Below are 12,667 nucleotides of genomic sequence, written 5' to 3' on the forward strand. Positions count from 1 at the left end.
TTTCTGGTTTGGTTCATCAGTCTCCCAGGTCCCCAAGGACCCGAGCTCTTCTTGTCCTTCTACTATTGTCTTCTTTCCTCATGGTCATAAGATGGCTGTCAAAGCTCCTCACATCACATTCTCACCTATTTACATTCTGAGGCAGAAAATAAAGACAATATTTTACTTTGTTCCCTTTATTGTGTGTGTGTGTGTGTGTGTGTGTGTGTGTAAAAGCTTTATAGAATCCTCCATCAGTGTCTTCTTCAGTCACATTGGGTCACATGTCATTGACATCTATATTCAACAACTATTATGAGATGTGGGATGTGTCACCAAGGACAAGGGGCCTGTGGCAGGCCCTGGGAAAGACCTTTTAATCCTGGTCTCTCCAGAGAGAGTTCATCAATTAAACTGCATCTGTCAACATCTCTGCTGTGAATTTATTCCAACCACTTCCTTCTGGAAGCATCTGAGGTTCTGACAGGGTGGGGGAAGGGATTGGGAGCAGTAAAACTACAAGGTGTGGGTGGGGGGGTGCAAGGCCAGGCTCTTTAGCTGATGGATGGGAGGATGAGGAGGTGCAGAATTGCTGCCCAAGACTGTCTCCCATCCAGCACACAGGCCTGCTATGCTCCGAAGGTACAAAAACGGTCTTGAAAACATTCACTTAAACTTATCAGGAGCAATCCCACAATTAGAGAATCCAGATTAATATTTGATAAAGAGAGGAGGCAGGAGACAAGAGGCGGCATCCTGGGGCAGCATCAGGGGATGTTCAGTGGGGCCTGGACTCCGGGAGACCCACGCCTGCTCCTCAGCCCTTCATCTCCTGGTCCTGAAACTCAGGCTGGCCTGGCTCCCTGTGGGGTGCAGCTCTGGGCTGGATGAACCCTCCATGAACAGGAAGGAGGAGGCAGGAGGGGCATTTGGAGCAGGCCCCTGGGAGCCCAGCCAGGATCCTGGCTCTCCACTGCTGGGGAGCTCCCAGTCTCTGGGCCAGGGAGGAAAGTGGCACTGCTCACAAAATCAACATCAGTGACATTTGTGCCATGCCTTGTGATATTCCTTGTCCTCAGCATTGATCCCTGTGACCCTTTGGGGTGGGCCTTCCTGGTCCCCATTTTAGAGATGAGGAGGCAAAGGTATCAGGAAGTTGATCCACGTTCATTTCCCTGAGGAAAACTCAAGGCCCCACAGTGTGGCCCTTGGCCCCAGGGTGCTGCCCAGAACCTGTGCCAGGGACAAATTCAACATGGGTTTCAGGCTCTGAGCTCAGACCTGTGGGTGTGGCCCCCGCAGGGTAGGGGATCCCAGTGTCCCCATCAGTTGTGCTCTGGAGGGTGAAGGGCATCAGAATCTGGTTCAGGGTGTCCTGGCCAGAGGGCACCCACTGTGCAGAGAGCAGGAGCAGTGTCCATCTCATGGTTGTGATGACCCATGGTCTCAGCATAGCCCGAGGCTGGTCACATCTCTCTTCGTGTTATCATCAGTTATGTGTTCTGATGTCCAATTCGCGACAGTTAAGAGGGTCATGTTGTAATTTCGCTGACTAAATATGTAATGAGTAGAGCCAGGTGAGCAGAGAAGAGGGCCAGAACATTACAGTGTCTTAAAGCAAAATAAACACAGGGAAAAACATAAAACCAAGTCCCCACTTGTGTCCACCCAGAGGATAATGAAGGTTCTTCACTATCAAGTCACTGAGGGACTTGGCTTCAAGCTTCCATCAATCTTATTTAAATTATTAATAGTTCAAACTTTAATAAACACGCTCTGGATCCCTTGGTGCTGAAGCACTTGGCTGACTGGCTAACTCCCAGGACCTCTTTGGCCAGGACTGGGCCAGGATGCAAGCAGAGGGGCTCGGCTTCCTCCTGGTCAGCTGGTGCTTGTTGTACTCCAAGGTGCTTGGAGCTGGTGTCCCTTCCAGAAGGACTGGCTCTCTTTTCTTGGAGCCTTGACCTCCAAAACAGCAAGTGGACTATGAGGTCCTACCCCTCTGTGTGCACTTGCCTGCGTGGAGGCAGGAATGCGCATGCGTGGAGGCGGGAATGCGCATGCGCATGCCTGAGGCTCACCCCTTGCCCATGCAGCATGCCCACCTCATTTCCTGCCTGGGAGGCTGATGTCTCAGAATCTTGATGTTTGAAGCCCCATTTCACAGCTGCCTGGGAAAGGCCAGCACAACTGCAGCGTCACAGAGGCCCGGTGACATGGTCCCCTGGCTGGTAAACTTCAGCTGCCCCTGCAGGCTGCTCCTCAGGGGGACAGCTGAGCCTCTGTGGCTGGGGCTCTCCAGTGGCCTTCTCCTAACATTGCCGCCCAAAGTACAGCTGCAGCCAGCGCACACCGGTGTTTACTGTCAGACTCTGATACCTGTTCCCCATTCTGGTCTGGAGACCCAGTTTCCCTGGGTAAATGTTGGAACTGCAAAACATTATCTCCTCAAAATGAAATTGTTCTCCTGGTTAATGCGAAGAACTGAGAAAGAACTGAGAAGGAAATGGAGTTCCTCACCTGGGATTCCAAGGACCTGGGAACACCACTCTGGTGGCACATGGCCACGTGGAGTCCTCACATTTGGGCTGGTATTATGTACACTGAACGGAACTGACTTTTTTTTTTTTCATAACACCAAGGACATATGAGTGTTTTAGGCCAAAACAGTAAGTTTGAGTGGCTATTGCTGTAACCCCCATGAAATAGTGAACTGGAGGTCTAGTAGCCACCAACCTGTGCCACAGGCTCACACTGTGGGGTCCTCTATCCCTTTAGCAACAAATTTAAAGTCAAGAAATCCATATGTCCTTAATCACAGCTTCCAACATCTCAACCTTCTCCTAAACAAAAGTCAGTACTGCAGCAGGCATCAGAGCCTCCAGGAGGTGTTCCAGGTGACCCTGAGCAACGGTGACAAACCAAGGCCTGTGAGCCAGACCTGCCACCGCTGAGGACTCTGGGGTCTTCTTCAGACTGGCTTGGCGATGTTGGGGGAAGAGTATCCACACCAGGAGCCCAGACTTCCCTCCCATGGCTTCCTGGGCATTATGCTGGAGGTAGCTTTCAGGTCTCTCCTGTAGAATGTTCTAGAAGCCTGAGTCCCCACACTGTCTCTCCCTCCTTTCTCCCCGTGGCATTTACTAATCGTTAGCATTTTAAACAACACTAATGACTTTTACTATATCCATCATAATACCACATTACAATATAGAATGTTTACATTAATTCAAATTATCCCCTAATACACCCACTTTGCTTAAATGCATATATTTTAAGAGAAAATGACATCTACACTGCAAATTACCAGCCATCATCACTTCTGTAAGAGGACAAGTATGACATAAAAGCAGCTCTGGTAAAAAAAGCGTTGTATTTTGGTTATTTTAAATTTTGCATTTATTTTCTGATTGACAAATAATAATGGTACCTATTCATGGGGTCAGGGTGACAATTTGGCATGTGTATATTCTGAGCAATGATAGACTCAGGACCTTTATGTCATCCATCACCAATTTATCCAGTGCTGTGATGAGGACTTTGGAAATTCCACCCTCCCAATGCTCTGACAGGTAGCATAGGGTGCTGCTAACTGTAAGCACATGGCATCCGAGTGCAAGCTGTGTCTCTGTGCTGTGAACTCCTGTCTCCCTGTCTTTCCCTGACTCACAACCTTCCCAGCCTGTAGTAACCACTGTTCTGCCCTGGGCTTCTATGACTCAGCTTTCTCAGAGTCCAAGTAGGATTAAAAGCAAGCAGTATTTGCCTCTGCATCTGGTTTATTTCATGGAGCCTTATGATCCAAATTGCTGCAGATGATAGGATTCTACTCTCCTTTATTGGTGACTAGTATTGTGTTGTGTATCTGTATCACATTTCCCTTCCATTCACCAGTCAGTGGACATTTAGGGGATTCCATTTGTTCGCTGATCTGAATAGTGTCGCAGTAAACATGGGGGTAGGAACGTCTGTTTGATGTGGTGACAGCGTATTCTTTGTATGGATGCCAGGTAGTGGGATTGCTGGATCATGTGATAGTTATGTTTAAAATTTTTTGAACATAGATTCTACTGTCTGCTTGAGACTTTAGAGCATAAATACCTGTTCTGAGGCTAAAATACCTCTGACTGCTTCCTCTCAGTAAAAGGGAGGTGAGTGTTGAGAGGAGCACACTGAGACTTGCCCATTGTGCATCTGAAAATAGCCACTTCATGGTTGCTCTCCTGATGTTACCAATGTCAGTTCAAGCACACAAAGAACCATTTGCCTTACCGCGAGCAGCCCCAGGAGCAGCATTCCTTGATTTGTTTCTGACATCACTGGATGCCCATGGGGTGAGCAGCATCAGCCCCAAGAAATTGGTCATGATTAATCAAAATGATCATAGGATCTCATCCCCCTGGGTAAGTGATCAGGGTAGGGATGGAGCACAGATCCCAGCTCTGGCCACTGAGAAACATGGAGTGGCCCTCTGGGAGTTGTTGCAAGCTTTTTATTCCAGAATAAAAGCAGAGGCAATGTGAGGAAGACTGTGCTTTTTTCACTTCTACCCTCTTTAAGTCTGCATGGTAAGGAGGTGATGCCTGGAATCCTGACAGCCATCATGGTACTCTGAGTAAGCACTGTTTCTGAGTAAGCACTGTGCTGAGGTTGGAGGGCTGGAAGCGGGGAGACAGCCTGGGACTTTGATGACACCTCTGACTTTCTAAACCAATAAGGAACTCACCTCTAACATCTTAGTAAACAAACACCGAGGATTCCTATGGCTGCAGGACTTGCTTAGGAAATGTCTGCCATTCCATTCCACTCATTCCCTTAGACATTCATTCACTCATTCATTCATAAAATACCTACTGACCGCCTACTCTGCCTAAATCGCCACCTGGTGTTGGGATTCAACAGCTACAAGCCAGACATGATCTTTGCTATGGTCTGTAGAGGCTGTCATTGTACACAACTTCCTGCCCCCGCTGCTGATGTGGATGGTCCCTTTTCCCCGTGGAGAAGAAAGAAAGTGACAACTACTCACTGTGCAAAGGCCTGTCTTATTAGATTTATACAGCTCCAGCTAAGAGGGGGCTCGGACAAGGATGACACAGAATATAATAAGTTTGAAAAGGAAAGGACAGGGCAGGACAGAAGCAGCAGCTGTGACCCTCATCTCCTGACAGCTCCATTATAGCCTCGCTCCTTTTCCAAATGGGGCTTCAGAGGCAGGAGTCCCTCCCCAGGCTGGAATGTCCACCAGTGGTTGAAAAGGGACTTGACAGTGAGCTATTCATCAGGACCCGTGGATGGAGGCAACCAAACCTGCAGGCAGGTGATCACCCAGGACTCTCTCCATGTGTCCAGAATCTGTTTCCACCACCAGGAGAAGTGTGGCCCAGAGGAGCAATCATTTAAGAAGCTCTGCCTCTATGTTTTCATGATTGTTTGTAGGACCGGCTGACCTTTTCTCTGGGTTTTGTTTCCTCTGGGGAAAAAGGAGTGGAGTCTCCCCTCCTTTGGGGAAGAAAGGAGGTTATTGGCTGGTGCACTTCTCTGGGCTGTGTGAATGCAGAAAATTGAGGCTGAACAAGAAGGGACATGGACAGAATTCCCAGACAGGGCTGCTGGTTTGTTTTGACAGTTTTGTGGTTTCCCATAACTGCCTGCTGCAGCCAATACCTGTATTTATGTTCAGATTGAACAGGCAGGACGGAGCACTCAGGAGCCAGCAATTTCTCTGCTGTGAGTGGAGGACAGCGCCCAGCACATCTCAGACTTCTAAAGGTGTCTGCATGGTGGATCAACAATATAAAGAATTTGAGGGGAAATGTATCAGAAATGAGACCCATCCTAAATGAGAATTGCTGGGGATGGGAGGCTCCTAATTGTCAGGTTAGTTAGAGATAGAAACGAGGCTGCAGGGTTTGTTCTCCTGCAGCGTGGCTGATGAAATGAGAAGGAACGTTGGGGGAGTGCTGGGCTGGCTGCTTCTCATTTCTTCCATCTTCTGATATTGCTGGGAGGATTCTACCAGCACAGGGCTAGAAATAAACATTGCACTCATTTAACATGGGAAACAAAAGCAAAGTTCATGAGTCAGAGGTATTTTAGCCTCAGAACAATAACGCAATGGATCCAGTCAAATGCAACTGACTCCAACAGCAAGACATAAGATTTATCTGCATGAATCACAGCCACACTACAAATGGACCCTATGGTGTGCTGAGCTAGAGGCAGACAACTGGTAGACCCGATGTCCTGGCCTCTGGGTTTGTATATTGAAACTGTCCTGGGCTTCTTTGTGGTCATCGATGAACTGATGTGGATGACAGATACTGTGAGATATTTCCAGAGTCCCCCAGTTAATCTACAAGGAGGCTAAAATTTCACTTATGTGCTAAGATTGGAATGCCCGCCAGCCACTGACTAGACCCATATGTGTGCCTTGGGGCAAATTTGGAGGCAATTTTCTGAACATTAAAAGTACAATCGATAATGTTTCCACATGCACAATAGCACTTAGAGGAGCATCTGGGACTGAGCCACCTCACATCTGTCCAATCACAATTATTCAGATGTGATGGGCCCGACGGGCCTGTGGACATGGCCACATGTCATCCTGGGTGGAAATTAAGTCAGAATTTTGCCCAAGAGAGATTTCTGCATAGATAATGGGCTCAGATAACACAGTCTGGTTCTAAAAGGCACACAGAATGGAAATGAGAACATGTAAACTTAAAAAAAAAGGTTTTCAGTTCACAAAGACCCCACCCACCCCACTGGAAAGCCCATTTTCTCATCCAGGGCCAGGATTCTTCACTTCCCATGGAAATTGAGGCACTTCTCAATTTGCCTGTGAGCCACGGAGTTTGAGTTTCTCTAGAAGGGATTTCCCTCCCACACAGGGGCAACTTGAGAGCATCAGAAGGTGAAGTCAGGCATATTATTCTGGGAAGTATGATAGATCTTCTCATGGTTTTGTAATGGTAAAAATAAAGGTAAAACTCTGTAGCGTGCATTCTTTTGATTTCTGACTTCAGTGTAGACCAGTGTTTTCCTTCTGCAACCACTTAACAAGTGATTACCTAAGGAGGCTGCAGGTGGAAGACCCCGTTAGCCTCCCAAGCCAGAGATGTTACGACATGTCCCTGGGGGAGAGAACTGGAAGATCTCAGCTACCTCAGTATCCATCTTTCCAATCTTCTCAGTCCCTAAGACTCAGGTCCACAATGGCAGACTCTCCATGGGCCCCACACTAATGCTTCCAGAAGCCCAAGGAAAGAAACCAATGTTCTTGGGAGGCCGAGAATGCAGAGCTGGGGACAGATGGGTGGCAGCCTGCTACAGGTAGACTGTGGCACCCAGAAGCAGCTCTTCATTTCACCCTAACAATGCGAGTCTATTATAAATTCAGTATTCAATGAAAGAAAGCAATCGAGGCCTTTGCTTCATGGTTTCCCTTAAGTAAATATATTTAAAAGGAAACTTTCTTTCACTACCAGATAAAGCAAACTTAGTATCTCACCCACAGAAGCAACCCATCTCAGAAAATTATTAAATCTCTCCCTTAGATAATACTAAACCCTATTCAGATCTGGTTGCTTGTGGAAGGTCTCAGCCTGTGACCTGCTTTCCCTTTGCTGAATTGAAGATTTTCTAATGGAAGAGAGACATTACAGAGGTAGTACTGGAATCAAAAGACTTTCTCCTTGGAGTCCCAGGAGTCATTGAAAGGGAGCTGCTAGGGAAATCACCTAATGAGTCACTTTTTAAAAAGTCACGAACTGTGATAGCAACTGGAACTGCTCACACTCCACAGCACTGCGAGGCCAGCATTTTATGGAACAGAGTGGATGTGGCTAGTCAGGACACTCCATAATTAGTTCCTGAGCAATAAGGTCACTTGGGACAAGGTTCTCTCTGATAACTCATTCTTCTCTAATAAAGTCCCTTCTTTGTCAGACCTCAAATCAGGCTTCTTCAAGTGTCAGAGAATTGATTTCAATCTTCAGATAATTGTACTGTATAACATATCCTAAGACTCATTGGAAAAAAAAAAAAAAGATCTTTTCAAAGCAGTTAGATTGAATCTTGTGGGTTGAACTTACTGACTTTTTCTAATGAATGCGAAACAGTGGAAGTAATACAACATCACTTCTGACATGGATATAAAAATACTGTGGTTTCTGTTTTGAGGGCTCATTCCTTCAGTTGCTCACTCTGAGGAAATCCGGATGCCGGGTTGTGAGCTGCACTGTGGAGAGGGCAAGAGTCTCTGAGCCCAAGGAGGTTTCCGGGCCATAGGCGATGGGGAACTGAGGTCCTGGGGCAACAGCCTGTGGGAAAGAAGCCCGCTGTAATACTGAGTGATTTTGGTGACCCTTCAGGTGAGATTTGACCCACAGTCAGTAGCATGGCTTTGCCTCCAGAGCCCTGAAGTCAGAAGAGCTCCAGAAAGCAGTCTATGTTTGATTACCGACCCAAGAAACGGAATGTGTGCTGTGTCAAGTTGCTAAGGCAAACAGGAAGGGCAGTCACCCAAACATAGAACCCATGGCCTCTGATCACACAATGCAGGTCATTCACCTTTGACCTCTCCTGCAGAGTTTCTTTTTTCATGTTTAATTTACATCTTCTTTTTTCCCCTAAGATGAGATGCTGTTGTGGCTCAGTGGTAGAGTGCTTGCCTCACATGTGTGAGGCACTGGGTTCAATTCTCAGCACCACATATAAATAAATAAATAAAATAAAGGTCTATCAACACTAAAAAATATTAAAAAACAAAACAAAAAAAAATGGACTTCCAGCATGTAGCTCTCTTGCAGTTTGTATGGCCATCTTACTGACCGCAGTCAGTGTCCTCAGAGATACCTGTGTCTCTTTATATGACTGCATTAACTTGGCAATTTATCATAAAAAATAATGTGCTTCTAAATTACTTTTATTTCTTTTAAGATGCAAAGTCAATACTGTTGGTCAGAACCCCATTCCTTTTCTCTCATTGCCCCATTTTTCTCTTTCTCTTCCTATTTATCTTTCCCTGTGGTTGGATCCTGAAAGTAATCACAGGACATTGTGCGAAATTGAATTCTAAAGCATTTTTTAAAATAGCACTTTTCTAAGTTTCCCCTGATAAAATGGCAGTGCTTTTAACTCATTGTTGATGGATTCAGAAGTTTTCTCTTAGGAGTACTCTTTGATGTGTTCTAGAAAGAGTCAGTAATGGCAGGAGCCAGAAGATGAAGCTCAGTAGTGGAGCACTTGCCTCGCATGTGTGAGGCCCTGAGAGCTATACCTAGAACTGGAAAACAAAAACAGAGTCGAAATAGAATGAAGAATTTTAATAATTTTCAGCTTACATAGCAGAGTTAAGAAGAAGTAACTACTTTTATGAATAAAAATGGAATCTACACATAAATGTGTATACACATACACACGAATAATCTTTAGTAAGGAAATTGCATTCACCTCAAACATTAAGTATTAGCCAATAGATGTGTGCAATTAACTCTGCTGTTTCCAAGACAGGTATTGCATGACCCATGCTTCCACAAGAGTCCTCATAACTTAGTAGTGAATTAAGAACTAAAAAAACCAAAATGAACGTTAAATCAAGAAGGAGGATGACAATGATAAGATCTTTCATGGAGATGTCCAGACAGTGACCATTCACAGCTTCCTGGGACCCAGCAGCAGATTCACCACCTGAATCCCTAACTTTCCCCTGCCCACAGGGTAGGTCACAGGGACACATGCTTCTCCCCATAGGACTCTTTGGGACAACCACAAGATTCCATTATTGTTCATTTACCCCCTGTCTGTGCATTCCATCACTCCCTGCAACTGGGAGCAAGAGAAGGGCAGTTTTTCCTGCACACATTTATTGGCTGCAAACCTGATAAATGTGGTAGATGAGCTTGTGAGAGTTTCCTTGGAGATGACACGTATGTGGTTTCTGACCTCTGTCCTCCAAGAATGACTCTACTTATTCTCCCCTATATCCTGACAACAATTTAAAAGGCAATGCTCATAATGAGTAGTTTACTGAGTAGTTACCATGTGCCAGGAATTCCTCTAAGAACTTTGTATTTACACATTCCATTTTAACACAGAAACAGCCGTGCAAAGAAGAAATTCTGTTTCCCCCCAGATACTGAAAAAGAAGCAGGGAAAAATCTTCATTACTCCTCATGTCACATGGCCAACAGGCCTTAGAGGGACTCCTGAGCCCTGTTCACATATTTCCAGACAGACAAATATAGCCCCTTCTCTCTTCTTGGATGAAAACCTGACCTTGTACTTAGGCTTGGATGCTGGAGCAGACTGCTGGGCCAATACCTGTCTACCACTCATTGTTGTGTGATTTTTTTCCCCTTAGTTTATCACCTGTAAATGAAGAATCATTGAGATCAACTGTGAATACCTGTCACATAGTAAGGACTAAATAATTGTCACCATCACCATCACCACTACCACTAGTATCATCATGGTCATCACCATCACCATCATCATCACCATCACCATCATAACCATCACTATCACCATCATCATCACCATCACCATCATGATCATCACCACCACCACCATCATTGCCATCATCATGTTTATTTTTCTCCTTCTCACAGTTACTACACTAAATTATTCAAATGATACTGTTTTAATTCATGCTGCCATGACAAATCACTGTAGACTTGGTAGCTGAAACGATTATCACTTCTTTTCTTACAGTTCTGGAAGCTGGAAATAGGAGACCAGGCTGCCATCATGGTTCAGTCGTGGTGAGGGCTCTTTTCTAGGTGGCAAGCTTCTTCTTGCTGTGTCCTCCCATGGAGAAAAGAGGGTGAGCCGGCTCTCCACTTCTCCTAATGAAGGTGCTATGCTTAAGGTCAGGCTTAGATGTGGCCCTCACTGCACTTTGCCCAAGAGTCACTCCTTGCATGCAGTGAGCTCTGGGGCAGCCACTGGGTCCTACTGAGAAATACTTTCTTCCTCCTAGCTACAGATCCCTGGTACCATCAGCCTTCATTTTGCTACATCCAGTAATCTGCAAATGACCATTTTACTACCAGCTATTAATTTTGCTGCCCACTTTACAGAGCTGTTAGAGGAAAATGCCTTGAGCAGCAAGATTTCCAGCCTTGGTGCTCCAGGACCACAGTTAATTCAAGTGACAGGTTCACAGCCTGCTGTCTGGGTGACCTTACACTGATTTCTAGGAAGCAAGATGGTGGCTATAAGACCTTATAGAAATAACACTGGGTACTCTGAAGCCAAGGAAGGGGACTTCCCAGGTGGGAGGAGGCCTAGCACTTCTGGGCTTGATGGTGTGAAGAGTGTTGTGAAATGGAAACTTTGCCTCATGCCCACTGGGAAGGAGCACTCAAGAGGAGGGTTTGAGGATCACATGATTTTGAACTTGAGGAGTGAGGAAGGTGGGGCCAGCGACTGCTCTTCCAGCCCCCAACCCCCCAGCTCCAACTGTCTCCTCTGTACATTCAGCCTCTCCAATTTGGCCTGCCATGTGGAGCAGGGCCAAGGACACAGCCCGTGCCTTGTCTCAGGGACTAGGCAGAGCTTGGAAGTAAGGAGTTGTAGGAGCATCAACCACTCATGGTGCTGCATCCTCACAGCCTTGAGGACGGTTGTAAATCCAATTAACTAGCATTAAATCCAACCATTATTAATATACAATTCCTAGTCAATTAATATGATCTGGGGTCAATACACATTTTGCTAAGTGTTAGAGGAAAATATTTGATTGATCCAAGAAATGAAGATTGTGGATGTTTAAACTAATTTAAGATAATCAACCCTTGGGAAAATTTGATTTGTTGGCATATAAATAATATTGAAACAATTATAACATAAAAACAGAAGGCAATAATGGTGTTTGGTGTTCCTGCCTTCTCTACTCAATAGCATCACCAGGTCTCAGAAGCACCTGTCCAGCGTTAGTGTGAGATGAGGCCAGGGTTCTGCGAGTTCCCAGCGTGGGCATCTTGACACGTGGGCTGCAAATCCAACTTCAGTTTCTTTCAATGATATTTTTTGTCTTTATGGGTTCAGATTTTATACTCTGCTCTCTGAGGGATGCAGTTTAGGTGTCTTTAAGATCACGAGGCATGTAGTTCATGAGCTGGAAGCCATATGTGATTCTCTTATGGGGGAATCTGACATTGGATGCTTGGTACTTGATGTTTGTAATTGAGAGAAACTGCAGTCTTTGTAAAAATATGGAGGTCTAAAATCACTTGCCTATGATAAAAACTGGCCCTGACTTGGAAAGTGTTTTTTTGGACATAAAGAGAACAATTTCATAAGCCCATTCCCAATTGTCTGTTTCATCATCAGTAGAGACTGACAACTAGTTGACAACTTATCACTTGTCTTGTTATTATAAAACCTGAGAAGCCCCAACTCCAACTGTATGGACCTTCAGCTTTTAGGAAATGAGCCCCCGTTACTTCAGGTGTTATTCTGGGGGAGGAGGAGGCAGGGGGTTCTCTCCACTCATTACCAAATACAAAGGCCTGGTGATACAGCTCAGTGTTTAAGAGCCCCTGGTTCCAACCCCAGTGCCAACACAATCAAATAAAAAAAGTATATTGACCTGAGTGACCTCTCTGCCTTGTCTTTGGGATCCACTCAGTGGTCCTTGTTTTTCCCATTTTCCAGACGAGGTCACTGAGGCTGGGAAAGG

General features: G+C 45.6%; 1 long non-coding RNA gene across 4 annotated transcripts in view; it reads left to right on the forward strand.

The window, feature by feature from the left end:
- The window catches only part of LOC144375272 (uncharacterized), a 159,989-nt gene that overhangs the window by 29,254 nt on the left and 118,068 nt on the right, over positions 1-12,667 (forward strand). The gene's annotated exons all lie outside the window — the stretch shown is intronic.

The sequence above is a fragment of the Ictidomys tridecemlineatus genome, chromosome 2, assembly GCF_052094955.1.
Source record: "Ictidomys tridecemlineatus isolate mIctTri1 chromosome 2, mIctTri1.hap1, whole genome shotgun sequence".
Lineage (NCBI taxonomy): Eukaryota > Metazoa > Chordata > Mammalia > Rodentia > Sciuridae > Ictidomys > Ictidomys tridecemlineatus.